We start from the raw sequence: 21,338 nt of genomic DNA on the forward strand, positions 1-21,338 counted from the left end.
ATTCCTTCTTTGCCACTACTAAAGCAAACGTGTGCAAGATTGTATGTTACACGCTTTGATGTCGAAATCAATTATTTTGATTATGCATTTATTTCTGAAATTTTTTACCTTTACATACATTCAGTCACTACCTTAAACACTTATGTTTTCAGTATTCATTTCAAGTGATCACGAACGTAGAAAAATGGGTATCAAAGCGTTGTTACATTTTGTTGTGCATTCTGAATAGTGTGCCAACAGGCCTTGGTCAGTCAATCACGTTTTATCTGTGTACTAAGTGTTTGACGGTAAAAGAATAACACCAACCCCGTTCTCCTGTATATAACTGAAAGCCACATTTTCTTCTTCATTCTATTTCTGTTTTCAAAAGCTTCGTCAACTTTTCACTTACACGACAAGCTCTCTTTACCAAGCTTCAATGAAGAACCCTGAATACGAAAGGTCAAAACAAAACAATAGGTACTACTTTCACTATCGTCGTCTGCAACGAAAGCCGAAAATGGTGAAACGCTTTGCTACGTACACAGAGGACGAAATTGCAAAGAAATGATAGACCTTACACCTGTGACTAGGAAAAGTTGCATAGACAGTTCCGTGCGGATCTTACCACGTATCAACGTACATCCGATGCTCAGAACCTACAGATGGGTGACGCTTTGGCGATTGAGGCTTCGTCTTCAGCTCTAACACGCACGCAGACAGTCAGGCAGGTCTAATCTGCACCAGCGGTGATGGAAGGTTTGGATTTAGAAACACTCGAATGTTACTTCGACAAGATAAACGAACCGAAAGACGAAAGTGTGCCCCAAATTCGGAAAATATTCTTTCAAAACTGCACTGTAAACAACATTAACATGACTGTGAGAAATTGAACAATCCAAACACAACCAGTTCCCCTGTGGAACATTTCGGGTGGACTTTCCCACGACCTGACCTACAAAAATTCTCCGTGTTTGTTCGCGCTTTGCATTCAATCTGTGTTAGTGCGCGCGTGTGTTTGTGTGTTTAGCTTTCGTTGGGTTGTGCTGTTTGGTTCAAAAAAAGTTTATTTTTTTCATTGAAAGTTTCAGAAACGTTGGTTGATACTTTCTTAAATGCATTCAACCAGAAAAAGACACGAAACGAATTGGATCTATCTTCTGCGCGCATGCGTGTGTACGGTATGTGTGAAAAGGCAATTGTGTTGTCAGTCTGGTTTTGTGCCTGTTATTTCGTCCCCAAAAACTCATTTATATCTTTCTATGCCTATGCTGTGAGACATAATCGCCATTACGAGCTAGTCGTGTGACAGAGATTTTTCTTGCACACTCGACTGCTGCTGTTTCACTCCGGCTAAAGCCGTCGTGAAACATCTACAGTCTCGTGTGCAAGAAAACTCTCTGTCACACGACTAGCTCGTAATAGCGGGTATTGATAAACGCAGAAGTGCCATTACTGTCAAATGTCAGTAAGGATGGCACTTAAACTCAACAGCACCCCTGGGGACTGGGTCCCCGTTGTAGATACCAAGAGAGATCCCAAACAGCTGACTTTTGAAATTCCTCACAAATTGATGCCACTAGCGAGACAGGTACTCTACCTCCGCTATATGCGGGATGTAAACAGTGACGACAATTTTTGTGTGCATTGGGTTGACGAAGCAGATAGTCCATTGCGTAAAATAGATGTGCAGGACAATGACTCTCTCAACAAAATACCAAACACTTTGCCTTCCCCAGACCTGTACCGCACCAACATACAAGTGAAATGCGATAAAAAGAAACGTGTCACAATCACCATTCACTACACGACCGGCACAATTCTGGTACAGGGTACAAAGTGTATCAATTGGCAGGACACCGAGTTCAGGAGACTGGTGGATTGTATCAACTCCATCTTCCACCATCCTGAACTTGCCACGTCTTTATGGACTCACATCTCCCTCCTGTCATTGCCACCCGTCGAGCGAACAAGCAGCGGGGGGCTAGTGTTGCGTGACACCGAGGCCATACCCAACACTCAAAGTCATCAGGCCGAAACCGAGGAACAGCCAACCAGGACGTCCCGACGACTGAGGGTCAGAGCACATAGCCTCGATTCATCATCTCGTTCTACGGCAGTGCTTGACTCCGCCCCCTCCGAATCGTCTTCTTCTTCATGTCCTGCAACCCCTACCTCGTCCCTCCCCACCCCTATCAACTCACAATCGGCACAATCAAGAGACATTCTTGAGGTGTCCGGTGAACTCACCTCTGATTTTGCATATCGACACCCACCCCCTTCTCCCCACCACACTGCCACTGCCGATGACAACCAGTCTTCTTACTGTGGCGAGTGCCCTGCGTCTGTGGTCATAAACTCTGCAGATTGTCCCTCTACCGCTGACAACCAGTCTGACGTTAGTTTTAAGAAAAACAGATTGGATATGTAAACGAAAGTCGGGTGGGGTTGCAGTTTATATCAGGGACGAGCTCTGTAAACACATTACAATTGTAGAAGACATTAAATTAAAAACAAGACTTGAAGAAAGTGCCAACAGTAAATACAGGTTTGTGAACTTCCCAGTATTGGTATTTTTATTGAGCTGTCTGAACATGTAGGTCAGCAGATGATTGAAAGGTTATTGTTGTGTGTGGTATATATGCCACCAGAAGGCTCACCCTATGTCAGACCCAGTGCTTACCAAGAGTTAGAAGAAACACTATCATATTTGAATGCAGAAAACGTTGTCATGATTGGAGATTTTAATGCTAGAAGTGGATATGCAAGAGACTATTTGGAAGACTGTGCTATTATGAATGAATTAACTGATGAAGTATCAACAGTGCAGATGATGGACGTGTTTGGAATTATAAAAGAGAGGTGCTCAATGGACCATGTTATGAACAATTTTGGCCGCAGTTTTGTTGACTTTTGTATTAGTCAACGATTATTAGTAGTGAACGGCAGAATGGGAGAGGACGCAAGATTGGGTCGAGTAACTTGTAATAATGTGAGTTTGGTAGATTATGTACTAGCTACGCCAAATGTTTTTCCGTCATTTTCAAAATTTCAAGTATGTGACTATAATGAATGTTTATCTGATGTCCATTGCCCTATATTTTTTGCCCTGTCGTGTATCCTAATGGACAATGAACACGTTGAGAATGAAACTGAAAGCAATTATAACACTAGCAGTGTGTTGAAACCAATATGGAAAGTAGGATTTAAGATTGCTTTATGTTTGTTCAATTTATGACGTTTTGTTTGGGTACTCTTTTTTTGGGGTCACCCTCACTGGGCGAAAAGTGGCGTTTTGTATCTTACAAAACTACTCAAAATCCCAACAAAACTTCAAGTTTCAATGGGTTTATTACATTTTGGTGTTCACGACAACGCCAGATTTTGATTGGATTTTGTTGAAGTTATCGCAGCGAAATTGCCTGGAATTTCAGCGCGTTTTGCGACGGTCAAAACATCATGTTAAACCATGTTACAGCATGTCTGTAACATGCAAAAATTCCAAGTTTTGATGGCATTAAAGCTTTGGTTTAACGCCAAGTAACATCATGTTATCGTAGACTTAACTTGCAAAACTGCTTGTTTTGGTGGTGTTACAGCTTGCTTGTAATGTGATTAACATCATGTTATCGTAGACTTAACTTGCAAAACTGCTTGTTTTGGTGGTGTTACAGCTTGCTTGTAATGTGATTAACATCATGTTATCGTAGACTTAACTTGCAAAACTGTTTGTTTTGGTGGTGTTACAGCTTGCTTGTAATGTGATTAACATCATGTTATTGCTGGTATAACATGCAAAACCCCATGTTATGTTGGTGTTAAAGCTTGCTCAAATGCCTATTAACTCCATGTTATGTTGGTGTTAAAGCTTGCTCAAATGCCTATTAACACCATTTTAGTTGGTGTAAGGCTTGATTATTAATGTAAAAAAACACCATGTTATGACGTTCACATAATTGTTTTCCACTGGATGGAATTTTGTGGAAAAGAAAGCATGTTGTTTGGGAATTGTGTGCGGGTTTCATGCTTGGATATTGCACTATGCTGACTTGTCACAGGTCAATTTACATTTAACAATATTAGTTTTCAAATGCATCATCCTTCACACATTATGTAAACATCTTTAACATTAACACTTTGGTTGTAAAATGATTGCACTTTATTCAAACAGGACAAAAACAAAAATGCTGATTCACAATGTACAATAGCAAAGGACTATTTTGAGTGGAGACAGTGTTCATCCACACTATAATTGGATAAGCTAAAATAAATTATTTAAATCGGCGAAGGCCACACGAAATGAAAACACACCATCAGTAAATTACTTCCCTGGTGAGTAAGAGCGTCATACCCATAAGAGCCATGTAAGTTTTAGCCCATGTGAGTGTGTGTTTGGAGGGGGGGGGGGGGGGGGGGGGGCAGATGCCCTGTGAAAACATTGGCCATAGATATATGTGAATTACTTCCCTTGGGTATGAACATTTATGAATGATTAAATGGGTGAAAGAAGGCCACACAAAATGAAAATCAGTAAATAACAAAATCACTTCCCTTGTGAGTAAGAACAGTCATACCATGTTCCAACTTTTTGCTAAAAATTCGTCCACAATGTGACCTTCAAAGTTAAAAAGGGGTAACTGAACTTCATGTTTGGATGTCATGGCCCGGTAGCTCAGTTGGTAGAGCACTGGACCTGTGATCGGAAGGTCGCAGGTTCGAATTCGGGCCGGGACGGACACTCAACTTTATGTGTGCAGACCCAGAGACGGAAGCCATGTCCCACCCCCGTGTCATCACAATGGCACGTAAAAGACCTTGGTCATTCTGCCATAAGTGCTGGTGGTGGAATACACCTAAACACGCAGACACCTGGGTAGCGCGACTCCGTTGCTGCTAGCTTTCCACTGGGAGGAAGCGACCCGAATTTCCCAGCGATGGGACAATAAAGTAATGAATGAAAATGAAATGTCAGTAAATTTTGAAAGCCCTGGATTCATAAACATCTGAAAACTGCTCAACGTCTTTGCATCATGACACATTAATAAAAGTAAGAGTTGGTAAGACTGGCCTAACTGCTATGGTGAGGCAGTAATAACTCGTTGATGAAGAATTATTTGAATTCTGAATTTTGAACAAACAAATACAGTGTCCTTCCAAACCCCCTTTTCAGGCCTCCAAGAATAAAAAAATAAGCTGGTCTTAAAAAGGAGGAAACCTGCTTAATATGTAGGTAAATGTACAACAGGTTGTGAACAGAAAATCCAAAAATGTAAGGTCTGAAAAGCGGGGAAGTTTGAAAAGGGGGGGAGGGGGGGACCTAAAATGTGACGATCATAACAACCATAATTTATCTAACAAAGTTCATTCTGAAATCTTCTTCAGCGTTTGATTATGGAGAGACTAAATCCTCAGTTCAGATGTGGTCTTAACTCCTTGTCTCCCAGGTACACACAGTCATGCACTATGTACATTGCATCTGTTATCATTCGGCACATATCCGCATCCTGCTTAGACTGTTAGCTTCAGTCGCTTCCTGTAACGTTGATCTAACGCCAGGATTCTAGCCTGTTGATACAGTTTCTACAATTCTGAGTGACCTGCTGCAGCACAGCTGGTCTCGGCTTAAAAAATCTTGGTCAACATAGATGGGGTACAAAGTGTTAAAATAAAGCGTCCTTCCAAAGTTGATGACAGGTCCCCAGAGTATTCACAAAATTATATGGTACTGGAACTGGAAGCCTTGCACGGCGACGAAAAAGATGTCCACGCCTACATGAAGAAGCATCCTTCACGGCTTCAGCGGAAACAGTCGGCTGGGGATGAGGACAGCACCTATGTAAAAAATATAGACAAGAACAAAAATATGTCAATGGGAAAACAAAGAAACAAGTAGAGAAGGACCTCCCCACCTTTACACAGTGAAAATGAAAAACACATGTGAATGTACTTATGTTTTAAATCCCCCCCCCCCCCCCCCCCAATTAAGACCAATTATCCAAGATATTTTTCAGTCCTCAAAGGAGAATTTCACTGTTCTCACGGAACCCTGAAGAAAACTGAGCTGTGCTAATATATTATATAACTGCAAACATCCCTCAAATTCAATATTGCAAGCCACTATACATTCCTCATAAAGGCACTTCATGCTCACGTGTGAAAACTAACATAAGTTTACAAGTGTGTATCTACTTATAATAATAATAATAATAACGGGCATTTATAAAGCGCCTTATCAGAAGTTCAAAGCGCGTGACAACAATACGTGTATAAAAAATTCATACAATCACTGTCAGATTCAAACAACACATCATGCACATCTCACATCCCCAGACTCTATGCTAAGGCCCAAAAAAAAGAAGTCTGTTTACGGTATCCCGACCGACCCTATTTTTTTGCGCGACCCTAGACTTTTTTTTGGCATTTGGGAAAAAAAGAAAAAAAAATCAAAATTTTAAAACAAAGTTTGTTTTTTGGCAAAATAATTTGATAATGTTTTTTGGAGAAAAAAAAAATCCCGACCTACCGACCCTATTTTTTGGGCCGATGTTACCGTAAACAGACTATTTTTTTGTTTGGCCTAAGGAACTATCCGTAATGTTGTTGGAACAAGTGAGTTTTCAAATTGGACTTAAAAGATGAAATGTATGGAGAGTGACGTAATAGAAAGGGGAGTGAATTCCATAACTGAGGGCCATGATATGAAAACGTGCGGAAGCCATGAGCCTTGCGCTTAAAGCAACCTTGACGGAGAAGTCGAGCATCAGCAGAAGAACGAAGGGTGCGAGAGGGAGTGTAGAGGGAGACCAGTTCCGAAAGATAGGCAGATGCCGATTCAGAGATGATCTTGTAGCAGAAGCAGGCAGCTTTATACCTAATACGTTGAGACACAGGAAGCCAGTGAAGTTCTTTCATGAGAGGAGTGCTGCAGAGTGTTGTACTTTTTGCAAGGGTTGGAGAGTGGAGTCAGGGCAGCCTATGAGAAGGGATTTGCTGTAATCTAATCTACACAGAATGCAGGATGTAACGAGAGTTTTAGTGGCATCAACAGTCAGAAATGTTCTTGTGGAACCTATTCTTCTAGTTCTAATGTAGTACCTGTTTGTAGTGAACTCACCAGCAGGAGTATTGCATACATAATTACGCATTACTGAATTAAAGTAACTATTTTCAAAGCTTCTCGCTTACCTTGGAATAGTGTCAAGCAGCTTATGTTGTGTCTAGATCAGCCATCAGATCTTCACACTCAGCCTGCACTTGCTGAAAACTGGACATGCCTGTATCTCAATCAAGCTGTTGTTGCGGAGACAACGGAACCATGCTCAGGTCAGGTCCAACTGAAATAAAAGCATATTGTTAGCTGATAAATGATTTGATCAAGCAAAAGCATGCGGTATTTTTTTAATAAAATATTTTGTATACCCCGCTAATGCAAAAATAATGTACTTATTTACTATTAGCATTAATTTTAGCTGGTCATTCAAACCAGAGCTTGTTCTAGAACTCCACAAGAACAACCATGGCAGTTGGCAATGGCACTGGCAGAATACAGATCAAAACAATATTAGTATTAGCCTCACCAAGGGTTGACTTCCCATCAAAATGAATGACGGACTGAATCAAACTTCAGAGACATTACAATTTTTCACAACGAATTTTTCAGCAAACAGCCATGTTTACCTGTACAAATGTATCAGTGATATCACTATGAGTATGACAGTATGACAGTGTGGTAAGCTTACCGACGATTCGTTCAGTATAGTCTTTCTATGTAAGTAGTGGTCCAGTGAACGATACCTTCCGCCTGTGGTTCGAGACAGAGATTAAGTTGAAACTTAATTCGAGAAGCCAAACACTGACGAATACTTACGTATTTTGAGCAAAACCCACGCACGTCGACCACAAGTTGATGTCTGCTGGAGTACGTAATCATAACGTAGAGGACAACAGTTTCACTTGGCTGGCTTCGGTTATTCCCACCTGTATCTGTTCCTTGCTGTTCTCCAAGAGACACCATGGTGCAGCAAGCTGAAGGGTGTCCTGTCGTATTTCCTCGAAGTTGTAGTAGGCAACCAGGTCAGGAGCAGGAGGTGGGGGGGCGACTGACCTGCAGCAGAATTCAAATCAATTAGTCAAGTCACTATGACATATCTTTATTGTTATCGCCACACGACGGGCGCTGTGGCGGGGTGGTAAGACGTCGGCCTCGTAATCGGAAGGTCGAGGGTTCGAATCCCGGCCGCGGCCGCCTGGTGGGTTAAGAGTGGAGATTTTTCCGATCTCCCAGGTCAACTTGTGTGCAGACCTGCTAGGGACTTATCCCCTTTCGTGTGTACACGCAACCACAAGACCAAGTGCGCACGGAAAAGATCCTGTAATCCATGTCAGAGTTCGGTGGGTGTGGCTGCCTAAATGGCGGGGTAAAAACGGTCATACACGTAAAAACACGAGTGTACATGGGAGTTTCAGCCCACGAACGCAGAAGAAGAAGTTATCGCCACACCAACCCTAAATTTTTCCTACCATACTGTATTTGTTATCCGAGAGAAAAAAAATCCATGTTGCAGACTCAACTGGAAAAATTCCCTTCTCCATCATCTAGTGGACAGAGCTCACATGATTTCAAACAAATCTTTTTTTAAAGTCACATACTTTGTGCGACAGTGTTAGTTTACTGTAACTGTAATTTATAAATAGCAAATTAAAAAATATCACTTATAAATCAGATAATCAGCTAAATGCCTGGCAGATGACCCTCATTCAAAGTGAGTCGTGGCTAAACCATGAAACTAGAAAAACAGGTTATACCACAATATAAATCTCCCACTGACAGCGGACAAAAACTGAGAAAACACCCAGTATACATGTACCGGTACTCACAAAAGAGTTACAAGTAGCATATTATCACTATCAGTATCACTAATAGCATACTATACTGGGCAAATAACAGCAATTTTTACTCACTGGGGGTTTCCTGGCTGGAGTCTTTGGTGTTTCTACTGACTTCTGTAGCACATGGTTGGTTGGCAAACTTCCTGGAATGAGTGCTCGCTTGCCTGTAGGCCCAGCAAAAAAACATGCAAAGAAAATGTTCAAAATGCTGAGTCGAAATTATAAGTTAAATTAACTAAACAGACCTATACATTTAGATCTATTGAAATAGAAACAAGAATTAGTAAAACACACTACTGCAAATCTGTCAAGAATGAACAAGACTGACTCAGTGACCGAGTAAAACAACAAAAGAAATCTAAGTTCTAACCCAGAAGTTTACTAGAATATATGCAAAAACACATTATCACAAGAACAAAGAGTGGTTTTTTCCCCATTACCTAATAATTATAGCTCAGAATTACGCCTTTGTCAATGTATGATTCAGAATACGATTGTGTTATTTTTTGTCTGCGAGCTGTAAAAGTACTAGTTACTACTAGTACTAAGCCTCATACTGATTGATTGATTGATTGATACTACTAAACTTCGTCACTTGAAGCATTACAAGCAAAACAACACAGCACAGACAATCAGATGAAAGCTTATTTTCGCTATATTACTAGTTTTTTACGTACCGTATTTGAAGCATGTTTCTTTGAAATGTCGGGAACATATCCTCGCATTCTTCGGGTTGAAAAGCTTGTCAGCACGGTTGATTTTGTGGATAAGAGCAGCTCTCCATTCGGCATCCGCTTTTCCGTTTGGTATACCATGGAAAGTTATAAGCGTTGAAGATCTTAGTGAGCTCACGCTGCATCCAGGCATACAACAATTTGCACCGGGCATCTTGAAATCATGGTTCACTTCTCTGGCATCATCGAAAAATGGCGAAACGGAAGTGACTTTTTTCGGAATGCAGCTTTCTTCCGGTTGTCAGCACTTACCGTGAGCGCAGCGAGTTGGCGATTGATCCAGTCAATACACAACTATGCGCCGGCATAGACCACTGATCTAACAAGAAAAATGTTCATTCAAAATGAACAGCGTCGATGCAATGTCCACCACAGATTTATTTTGGGAAGTGTTAAAGGTTAGGGTCAAAAGTTAATGAATTGCATGTTGTGCTGGATATATAAATTGTTTATTTCAGTCAATGCTTGCTATGAATTGATCAAACAGCCACAAGAAAAAAAACACGTTTTAATTAAAAAATAGAGCTTGTTTGAAACAGGTAGAAAGGAAGAGTTGATATTGCAATATCTGTACGTGGGAATGTGGTGAAAAAGAGTGCTAAAAGTAGTAAGTCAGTCTCAGATCCATTTCAAATATTTATTGCAGAAAAACAAAATACAAATTACAAACAAGTCGCGTAAGGCGAAAATACAACATTTAGTCAAGTAGCTGTCGAACTCACAGAATGAAACTGAACGCAATGCAACGCAGCAAGACCGTATACTCGTAGTCCACCGCTCACGGCATAGGCAGTGAAATTGACAAGAAGAGCGGGGTAGTAGTTGCGCTGGGAAGGATAGCACGCTTTTCTGTACCTCTCTTCGTTTTAACTTTCTGAGCGTGTTTTTAATCGAAACATATCATATCTATATGTTTTTGGAATCAGGAACCGACAAGGAATAAGATGAAAGTGTTTTTAAATTGATTTGGAAAATTTAATTTTGATAATAATTTTTATATATTTAATTTTCAGAGCTTGTTTTTAATCCGAATATAACATATTTATATGTTTTTGGAATCAGCAAATGATGGAGAATAAGATAAACGTAAATTTGGATCGTTTTAGAAAAAAATAATTTTTTTTACAATTTTCAGATTTTTAATGACCAAAGTCATTAATTAATTTTTAAGCCACCAAGCTGAAATGCCATACCGAAGTCCGGGCTTCGTCGAAGACTACTTGATCAAAATTTCAACCAATTTGGTTGAAAAATGAGAGCTTGACAGTGCCGCCTCAACTTTCACGAAAAGCCGGATATGACGTCATCAAAGACATTTATCAAAAAAATGAAAAAAACGTTCGAGGATATCATACCCAGGAACTCTCATGTCAAATTTCATAAAGATCGGTCCAGTAGTTTGGTCTGAATCGCTCTACACGCACGCACACACGCACGCACATACACCACGACCCTCGTTTCGATTCCCCCTCGATGTTAAAACATTTAGTCAAAACTTGACTAAATGTAACAAGTCGCGTAAGGCGAAAATACAACATTTAGTCAAGTAGCTGTCGAACTCACAGAATGAAACTGAACGCAATGCCATTTTTCAGCAAGACCGTATACTCGTAGCATCGTCAGTCGACCGCTCATGGCAAAGGCAGTGAAATTGACAAGAAGAGCGGGGTAGTAGTTGCGCTAAGAAGGATAGCACGCTTTTCTGTACCTCTCTTTGTTTTAACTTTCTGAGCGTGTTTTTGAGTCACTTGAGAAAAAGTGACTCTATGTAATCGGTCAGTGTTAGTCTGTCCGGCCGGCCGGCCGGCCGGCCGTAGACACCACCTTAACGTTGGACTTTTCTCGGAAACTATCAAAGCGATCCGGCTCATATTTTGTTTAGTCGTGACCTCCAATGACCTCTACACTTTAACGATGGTTTCGTTGACCTTTGACCTTTTTCAAGGTCACAGGTCAGCGTCAAAGGAAAAATTAGACATTTTATATCTTTGACAAAGTTCATCGGATGTGATTGAAACTTTGTAGGATTATTCTTTACATCAAAGTATTTACATCTGTAGCCTTTTACGAACGTTATCAGAAAAACAAGGGAGATAACTAGCCTTTTCTGTTCGGCAACACACAACTTAACGTTGGGCTTTTCTCGGAAACTATAAAAGTGACCGGGCTCAAATTTTATGTGAACGTGACTCCCAGTGACCTCTACACTTTGACGTCTGCTTTGGTGACCTTTGACCTTTTTCAAGGTCACAGGTATGTCTTGAAGGAAAAAAATTGAAATATCATATCTCTGAAACTATTCATCGGATTTGATTCAAACTTTATAGGATTATTCTTTACATCAAATTATTTACATCTGTATTGTGTTGTGAATAGCAATTTCTTCCTGTCCATCTGATGCCTCATATAATATTCAGAACTGCGAAAGTGACTCGATCGAGCGTTTGCTCTTCTTGTATATCTTTGACAAAGTTCATCGGATGTGATTGAAACTTTGTAGGATTATTCTTTACATCAAAGTATTTACATCTGTAGCCTTTTACGAACGTTATCAGAAAAACAAGGGAGATAACTAGCCTTTTCTGTTCGGCAACACACAACTTAACGTTGGGCTTTTCTCGGAAACTATAAAAGTGACCGGGCTCAAATTTTATGTGAACGTGACTCATTGTGTTGTGAATAGCAATTTCTTCCTGTCCATCTGATGCCTTATATGATATTCAGAACTGCGAAAGTGACTCGATCGAGCGTTTGCTCTTTTTGTTAATCGAAACATATCATATCTATATGTTTTTGGAATCAGGAACCGACAAGGAATAAGATGAAAGTGTTTTTAAATTGATTTCGACAATTTAATTTTGATAATAATTTTTATATATTTAATTTTCAGAGCTTGTTTTTAATCCAAATATAACATATTTATATGTTTTTGGAATCAGAAAATGATGGAGAATAAGATGAACGTAAATTTGGATCGTTTTATAAATTTTTATTTTTTCTTACAATTTACCGATTTTTAATGACCAAAGTCATTAATTAATTTTTAAGCCACCAAGCTGAAATGCAATACCGAAGTCCGGGCTTCGTCGAAGATTACTTGACCAAAATTTCAACCAATTTGGTTGAAAAATGAGGGCGTGACAGTGCCGCCTCAACTTTCACAAAAAGCCGGATATGACGTCATCAAAGACATTTATCAAAAAAATGGAAAAAAACGTTCGGGGATATCAATCCCAGGAACTCTCATGTAAAATTTCATAAAGATTGGTCCAGTAGTTTGGTCTGAATCGCTCTACACACACACACAGACAGACAGACAGACAGACAGACAGACAGACACACACACATACACCACGACCCTCGTCTCGATTCCCCCCTCTATGTTAAAACATTTAGTCAAAACTTGACTAAATGTAAAAAACACAGAACCATTACCAGGTGTCATAGGAATGTTTGAAAACAATAGTTTTAATTTTACACTGTAAATACAGGAATCAGAATTAAACACCTCAAATTGGCACATGCATAATGAATCACCTGGAATTGCAACAGGGAGATACTGAAGTAATTGGAAACAAACATCTGAAATTGACAGAGAAACAATTGAAAATATAGTACCAGTTGACATGAGCGTACAATATTTTAATGGAAGTGCAATTTTAGCACGAAGCATCCGCAGGAGGATGCACTAACAATTACATAGTGCCACAAAATGTGTATGGACATTTCACAACCGTGCATTATTAGCACAGAACACATACATGGGGGCGCACAAAACATTATTGTGACAATAATTTACACAAAACGTTTCACATAAGTACATTTTTGAGTCACTTGAGAAAAAGTGACTATGTAATCGGTCAGTGTTAGTCTGTCCGGCCGGCCGTAGACACCACCTTAACGTTGGACTTTTCTCGGAAACTATCAAAGCGATCGGGCTCATATTTTGTTTAGTCGTGACCTCCAATGACCTCTACACTTTAACGATGGTTTCGTTGACCTTTGACCTTTTTCAAGGTCACAGGTCAGCGTCAAAGGAAAAATTAGACATTTTATATCTTTGACAAAGTTCATCGGATGTGATTGAAACTTTGTAGGATTATTCTTTACATCAAAGTATTTACATCTGTAGCCTTTTACGAACGTTATCAGAAAAACAAGGGAGATAACTAGCCTTTTCTGTTCGGCAACACACAACTTAACGTTGGGCTTTTTTCGGAAACTATAAAAGTGACCGGGCTCAAATTTTATGTGAACGCAACTCATTGTGTTGTGAATAGCAATTTCTTCCTGTCCATCTGATGCCTCATATAATATTCAGAACTGCGAAAGTGACTCGATCGAGCGTTTGCTCTTCTTGTTATGCATGGTGCATCTACTACAGGAGGGTGCTCCAACAATGATGCATAGTGCCAACATTTAGCGCAAACTTTTCACAACAGTGCATTATTACCACAAAGCGCATACAGCGATTATATAGTAGCAAGTTGCACTAAACATTTGAACAAAATGCATTTTGTTCAAATGTTAACAGCACAGCACCAAGTTTTGCATAAGTGCACAACAGCACTGACCATTTCACAAAAGTGCATAACAGCTGTGACAATTTTACAAAAGTGCATTGACCATTTCAGGCAGATGGCTAACATGCAGATTTCGCTTTTGTCTGTCTTTCTTTGAAAAGTAGGCATGTTCAAGATCGATGAAGTCATGAGCAATTGGGTTAGATGACAGAAAAGATTCAAAAACGTCAGATTCAGTTAGATGACAGAAAAGATTCAAAAACGTCAGATTCAGTGTTTTGGGCACTGTTGAACAGGAACATTCTCTCCTGTTCAACAAATGTGGGTTCAATTCAAAAGCAACATTGTCACAGATAGGCTAGTGTTACATTTCTGTAAAGTTTCAAAAACATCTTCCATGTGTTGGTTACTGTTGAATAGAGGCATATTTTCCTGTTCAAAAAAGTCTGACACAAATTTTCGTAGTTGTGGGTTAAGGTTCGATCTAAAAATATACCGTCATTCAAACGAGTCGTAGAACAGTCATTGTTACAGATAGTGTTACATTTCTGTTTTACATTCAAACGAGTCGTAGATCAGCCATATCCTTGCCTCTGATCCATGTGTGTGAGGGGAAGTACGTAGCCAAAGGGTCAGTTCTGTTCAAGAGGCAATGATCTGGTGACAGAGGAACAATAATTCCGTCTGAAGCTCTTCCCGGCTTCTGGAACCATTTTGAAGAGCAGTTATGCTGGTTTTGAGTCGGAGAGAATCACGACTCTTGTTGGAGGTCGAGGGGGGGTCATTGATATAGTGGCATGCTCTTAAGATAACGTAGCCAGCATTTCTGCAGTGAAAATGGACACATCCTTGTTGAGTTTAATTTTTTTTAACTTATTTTGAGGTCAGGAATGACAAAAGCACAGTCAGCTTGGTCATCATTTTTTTGGAGCCGTCAGTAAATATTTGTAGGTGATCTTTGTTATTGTTTGAGATTATTTCTTTTACTATTGATGAGACAAGTACAGGGTTATCTTTTTTTGTTACACCCAGATCATGATCAGGGATGATAATGGGGGATTCCATGAACCAAAATGGGAAGGGGTGAATGGGAATGTGGGCCATCCTACCTGGGTTTACCCCCACTTTCTTGAAATATCGGTTGAACATATAGTCTGCTAGTGGGATCGTTGCTTCGTGTATTTTGGGTGTTTTTCTTTTTAAATTTAGTCAAGTTTTGACTAAATGTTTTAACATAGAGGGGGAATCGAAACGAGGGTCGTGGTGTATGTGTGTCTGTCTGTCTGTGCGTGTGTGTGTGTAGAGCGATTCAGACCAAACTACTGGACCGATCTTTATGAAATTTGACATGAGAGTTCCTGGGTAATAAATCCCCGAACGTTTTTTTCATTTTTTTGATAAATGTCTTTGATGACGTCATATCCGGCTTTTCGTGAAAGTTGAGGCGGCACTGTCACGCCCTCATTTTTCAACCAAATTAGTTGAAATTTTTGGTCAAGTAATTTTTGACGAAGCCCGGACTTCGGTATTGCATTTCAGCGTGGTGGCTTAAAAATTAATTAATGACTTTGGTCATTAAAAATCTGAAAAATCTGTAAAAAAAAAATAAATTATAAAACGATCCAAATTTACGTTCATCTTATTCTCCATAATTTTCTGATTCCAAAAACATATAAATATGTTATATTTGGATTAAAAACAAGCTCTGAAAATTAAATATATAAAAATTATTATCAAAATTAAATTTTCCAAATCAATTTAAAAACACTTTCATCTTATTCCTTGTCGGTTCCTGATTCCAAAAACATATAGATATGATATGTTTCGATTAAAAACACGCTCAGAAAGTTAAAACAAAGAGAGGTACAGAAAAGCGTGCTATCCTTCTTAGCGCAACCACTACCCCGCTCTTCTTGTCAATTTCACTGCCTTTGCCATGAGCGATGGACTGACGATGCTACGAGTATACGGTCTTGCTGAAAAATGGCATTGCGTTCAGTTTCATTCTGTGAGTTCGACAGCTACTTGACTAAATGTTGTATTTTTGCCTTACGCGACTTGTTAGGTTTTGGTAAGAGGCCGAGGTTATTGTGTCGAACTCAGCTGTGAGCTCTTCGTTCACAGCATTGTCAAAAGTACTTGCTCTTGATACGTACTGGGCCGACTTTAGTCTTCTTTCTTCATCGAGGGGCAGCCAGCCAGCCTCTTGATACACTAGTTTGTTTATGGAGTCTTTTGGGAGATCAAAGATGAGTTAGAGTGCAGCCATTTCGGCTCTTAGGCACAATAATAGCAAACTAAAGAAGGGGAAGGAAAACGAAAGGGAGGGTAAAAACCACGCACTTCTTTACTCAAACTTCATAAAACCGACTGTAAAACTAACACCGGCTATTCTCCTTTCTCAATCATTATCAAAATCGAAACAAGTCGCGTAAGGCGAAAATACAACATTTAGTCAAGCTGTCGAACTCACAGAATGAAACTGAACGCAATGCAATTTTTCAGCAAGACCGTATACTCGTAGCATCGTCAGTCCACCGCTCGTGGCAAAGGCAGTGGAATTGACAAGAAGAGCGGGGTAGTAGTTGCGCTGAGAAGAATGGCACGCTTTTCTGTACCTCTCTTCGTTTTAACTTTCTGAGCGTGTTTTTAATCCAAACATCATATCTATATGTTTTTGGAATCAGGAACCGACAAGGAATAAGATGAAAGTGTTTTTAAATTGATTTCGAAAACTTAATTTTGATAAAAAAAAAATTATTTATATGTTTTTGGAATCAGAAAATGATGAAGAATAAGATGAACGTACATTTGGATCGTTTTATACATTTTTTTTCTACAATTTTTAGATTTTTAATGACCAAAGTCATTAATTAATTTTTAAGCCACCAAGCTGAAATGCAATACCGAGGTCCGGCCTTTGTCGAAGATTGCTTGGCCAAAATTTCAATCAATTTGATTGAAAAATGAGGGTGTGACAGTGTCGCCTCAACTTTTACAAAAAGCCGGATATGACGTCATCAAAGGTATTTTTTTAAAAAGAGAAAAAAAATGTTCGGGGATATCATTCCCAGGAACGCTCATGTAAAATTTCATAAAGATCGGTCTGGTAGTTTGGTCTGAATCGCTCTACACACACACACACACGCACACACACACACACACACATACACCACGACACTCGTCTCGATTCCCCCGGCTCTATGTTAAAACATTTAGTCAAAACTTGACTAAATGTAAAGAGACATTATGTATTGCATCTAAACACGAGGTGAGTAAAACATTATCAGAAAAGGTAGAGCAAGAGAAATCCCAAAACTCAAATTCGAGTCAATTCAGTTTGTACTGTACGTACTACAAGTTGAGAAATTTGCAAGTCCAGTCAGTAGCCACCATCTCCAACGGATGTTTCGGGGAGGGGGGTGGGGGTGGGTGGGGGGAAGTAGAACAAAGGCCTATCTGTGGTCAGCAACACATGGGAAAACGATTAACTCGGCTAGGGCCCCAAGCAAAAGTGTTGCATGGCAATACAGAAGGAAACTACGATCTGGTTCCACTAAAATTGTGAGCTTAGAACTGACCTACTTTCTCTGCTCAACGCACGGGCATTCGGGAAATGCATAGCCTACTCTCCTGTACACCTGACAAGGCTCATATAGAGAAAATAAGAGATACCCCCCAAAAATGTATATATGCACTGCATTTTTTTTTACATTTATAAACTGATGATCAGTGTGTGTATGTGTGTGTTCAGTTGTGTGTGCGTGTGTGTGTGTGTGTCAGTTCAAGGGGTGTGTGTGTGTGTGTCCGACTGTGTGCCCGTGTGTGTGTGTGACGGTCAGTCAGTGTCAGTCACAGTGTGTGTGTGTGTGTGTGTGCATGTGTGTGTGCCGTGTGCAGTGACGGTGTGAATGTGTGTGTGTGTATGTGTGTGTGTGTGTGTGTGTGTGTGTGTGTGACCGTGCTGAGAGAGAAACTAGAGAGAGAGAGGGAGCCGATAATCGTCTGATTCTGCAGACTCGCCGAGAGGCGGCCGGGGTTCGGCACCAGGCTGATTAAAACGCAGAATAATCCATCAAAACAACACTCTAACATCAAGTTTTAGAAACCAGAAAAACTTATCGTAACTCCATAGGTTTTGTGGTGTTTTGCGCACTGCTGAAACGCGTTTAACACGACGTGAATCGCCGTGCGTTAACGTAGCGAAAACGTCCAAAACGCAGACACCAAAACTCGATGTTTTACCGTGTTTTGCACCCCGCTAAAATCCCAGGGATTTTATTGCGTTACGGCAGTTTTTCTAACTTGATGTGAATCGCACAGGTATAATGCCACAAAATTTAGTTGATTAACTTCATGTTTCATGTTATATGCCACGTTATAGTGCCAAAACGTGACTTTTCGCCCAGTGCCTGTAACATGTACATTTGTATTTACTCTTATCATGCCATTTGCTTCACCTGTGATAATCATGAGCAGAATTTAGACAAATCAAGAAAAAACATTATCCAGGCTCTATCAGTCCTTTTTACATTTAGTCAAGCTATGACTAAATGTTTTAACATCGAGGGGGGAATCGAGACGATGGTCCAGAGGTGCGTTGCATAGAGCAAACGATCTGTTCGCGAAGAGACAAAGAGTTTTCATGTTGTAGGAAACGCAATGTTCGCGGCGAACTGTTCGCGGCGAACTCAATTCTACCCTCTCTACCTATTTTCAAGTAAATGGACCCATCTCTTCGCTGACAGCCGAGTCAATGCATGTATATTGGGGGCGATCATCCGAACAGTCGCTTTGTACTTGGAACAGCCCTCCCTACCCGCACTGACAAAAGTAGACGAATCCAATCGCTTACAGCTCAGTCCATGAGTACATTTTAGGGGTGACGGTATGCACTTGGCCCTCAGGATATCTGTGTGTGTGTGTGTGTTTGAGTTTCGTAGCCCACGTGGAGAAGCAGGGCCTTTCCTTTTTTTTTGTGGTCAGATTTGACAGTTAGATTTCTTGTCGAGTCCGTGGAAAAGCGTTGTGGTCTTCATTTCATTCAATAAAGGTGAATGTTTAGGAGTAAAAAGCCCGTGTGCGCGGGCTCTCTCTCTCTCTCTCTCTCTCTCTCTCTCTCTCTCTCTCTCTCTCTCTCTCTCTCTCTCTCTCTCTCTCTCTCTCTCTCTCTTCTCTATCTCTCTCTCTCTCTCTCTCTCTCTCTCTCTCTCTCTCTCTCTCTCTCTCTCTCTCTCTCTCTCGGGGTGCCTCAAGGGTCAGTGCTTGGGCCGATCTTGTTCTGTCTGTATATCAATGATCTGCCACTGCACATTTCTGACAGTTATGTAAGAAGTGATTTTTTTTGCTGACGATTCTTCTCTTCACTCAAGTGGAAGGTCTGTTACAGTAATAGAGTCTTCCCTTCAAACAGCTTTAAACGATGTAAATAACTGGTGTAGTGCTAATGCTATGCTTGTCCATCCAATAAAAACTAAAAGTATGGTAATTGCAACCAGACAAAAACATCAGATTTCTCCACTCAAACTAAATCTTACTATTGGTACGCAATCAATTGAACAAGTTCAACAGCATCGCGTTTTAGGGGTAATTCTTGATTGTGAATTCAAGTGGCAGGCACAAATACAGCATATTTGCAAGAAAGTAGCCAAGAACGTTTTCCTCCTATCCAAGTTAAAGCAATATACCGACAGAAGGACTCTGGAAATGTTCCACCATGCTCATGTGATGCCTCACATTAATTATGTTTCGACGCTCTGGGATGGCAGCAGTGATGTCCACTTGAAAAAGTTAGACTCTCTCTATCGTCGCTCGGCCAAACTCATCGTAAAGGATAATGCCTCAACAGATATGAAATTAAAAATGCTTAACTTTCTTCCACTGGAAAAGCATCTCAAGTTAAACAAAGCCATTTTCATGCATAAATTGTATCACGGTAAAGTGCCGATTTACATTACATCATTATTTAATAAAGCTACCCACAGGTATGGGTCGGTCAACCTGATCCCACCAATTCCACGAATTGACCTGTATAAGACCAGTCTTGCTTTTTCGGGTACTTCAGTTTGGAATTCACTTCCATCATCCTTTAAGCACCTAAAGTCATTAACAAGTTTTAAAAAATGTGTAAAAAACCACTTAATGTCTGAGTAGTTTAACGCCTTTTGACTTACCAAACTTAGTATTACGTCAAAAATATGCTGTGCATTGTATATTCTGAACATATTTTTGTTACTCTATTGCTACATGTTCGATTGCCACCAGCTTGTATTTATAATTACCTGCATAGTATGCATTTGATTTTATGAATAACCACATATGTATGCTCATCATGCCTCATCTTTATCATCATCATCATCATTATCATCATCATTATCGTCATCATCATCATCATCGTCATCTTTATTATCACGTTTTCCGACCTCCTTTTGTTGGTTAACTTTTTAACTTTTTAATTTTTATTTATTTATTTTTTTAATTATATAATTGTGTGTCTATGCGTCCCAAGGACAGATTGTAAGAAAAGGCGTAGCCTTAAATCTAAATCCTTGTAAAATAAAGTTCAATTCAATTCAATTCAATTCTCTCTCTCTCTTTCTCTCTCTCTCTCTCTCTCTCTCTCTCTCTCTCTCTCTCTCTCTCTCTCTCTCTCTCTCTCTTTCTCTCTCTCTTTCTCTCTCTCTCTCTCTCCATTGTTAAATCTTGCAGCCTTTATGTCTCTGACAATATTGATTCACAACACATGCCACTTGAATTAACTATCACTCAACAAAACAACCTTTATTCACATGCTACAAAGGTTAAGAAAAAAGAAGTTTTGCAAACATTTGTTTGGAACTCTGATCATGAACATCAGTACACAGATGCAATTAATTCTGATGTGTTTCGGCAACAGTTACGACTGGCAAGCGAAATGATTGATATTAATGTAAATGATGCTTTGACTTTGTTTATAAATTCAGTTAAAGATTGTGCAACTTGTATGAAGAAAACTATTATGTTGTCAGATGAACCACGTAAATTCAAATGGTTTAACCGTGAATGTGTGCTTGAAAGAAGACGTGTCAGAAAGTTGCTGAGAAAATTTAGGAATTCATTAGAAAATGTGGATAGGGATGAGTATTGTAAAGCCAGGCGTGAATATAAAAACCTTGTGCATAGAAAAAAGAAACAGTACAATGACAGTTTGTATACAGAACTTGTAGGTGCTGTA

General features: G+C 39.8%; 3 long non-coding RNA genes across 3 annotated transcripts in view; 1 reads left to right on the forward strand and 2 right to left on the reverse strand.

Annotated features, from left to right (window-relative positions):
- Positions 1 to 21,338, forward strand: part of LOC138973005 (uncharacterized) — a 48,916-nt gene that overhangs the window by 8,622 nt on the left and 18,956 nt on the right. The gene's annotated exons all lie outside the window — the stretch shown is intronic.
- On the reverse strand, positions 4,116 to 10,113 carry LOC138973000 (uncharacterized). Its single transcript, XR_011457847.1, has 5 exons — positions 9,546 to 10,113; positions 8,941 to 9,032; positions 7,847 to 8,083; positions 7,165 to 7,313; positions 4,116 to 5,811 (listed from the first exon to the last, which is right to left on the reverse strand). It is a non-coding gene; the product is annotated as an uncharacterized lncRNA (long non-coding RNA).
- Positions 13,423 to 14,589, reverse strand: LOC138973001 (uncharacterized). The gene is made up of 2 exons (XR_011457848.1): positions 13,610 to 14,589; positions 13,423 to 13,498 (listed from the first exon to the last, which is right to left on the reverse strand). It is a non-coding gene; the product is annotated as an uncharacterized lncRNA (long non-coding RNA).

This window comes from Littorina saxatilis, linkage group LG8 (assembly GCF_037325665.1).
Source record: "Littorina saxatilis isolate snail1 linkage group LG8, US_GU_Lsax_2.0, whole genome shotgun sequence".
Classification (NCBI taxonomy): domain Eukaryota; kingdom Metazoa; phylum Mollusca; class Gastropoda; order Littorinimorpha; family Littorinidae; genus Littorina; species Littorina saxatilis.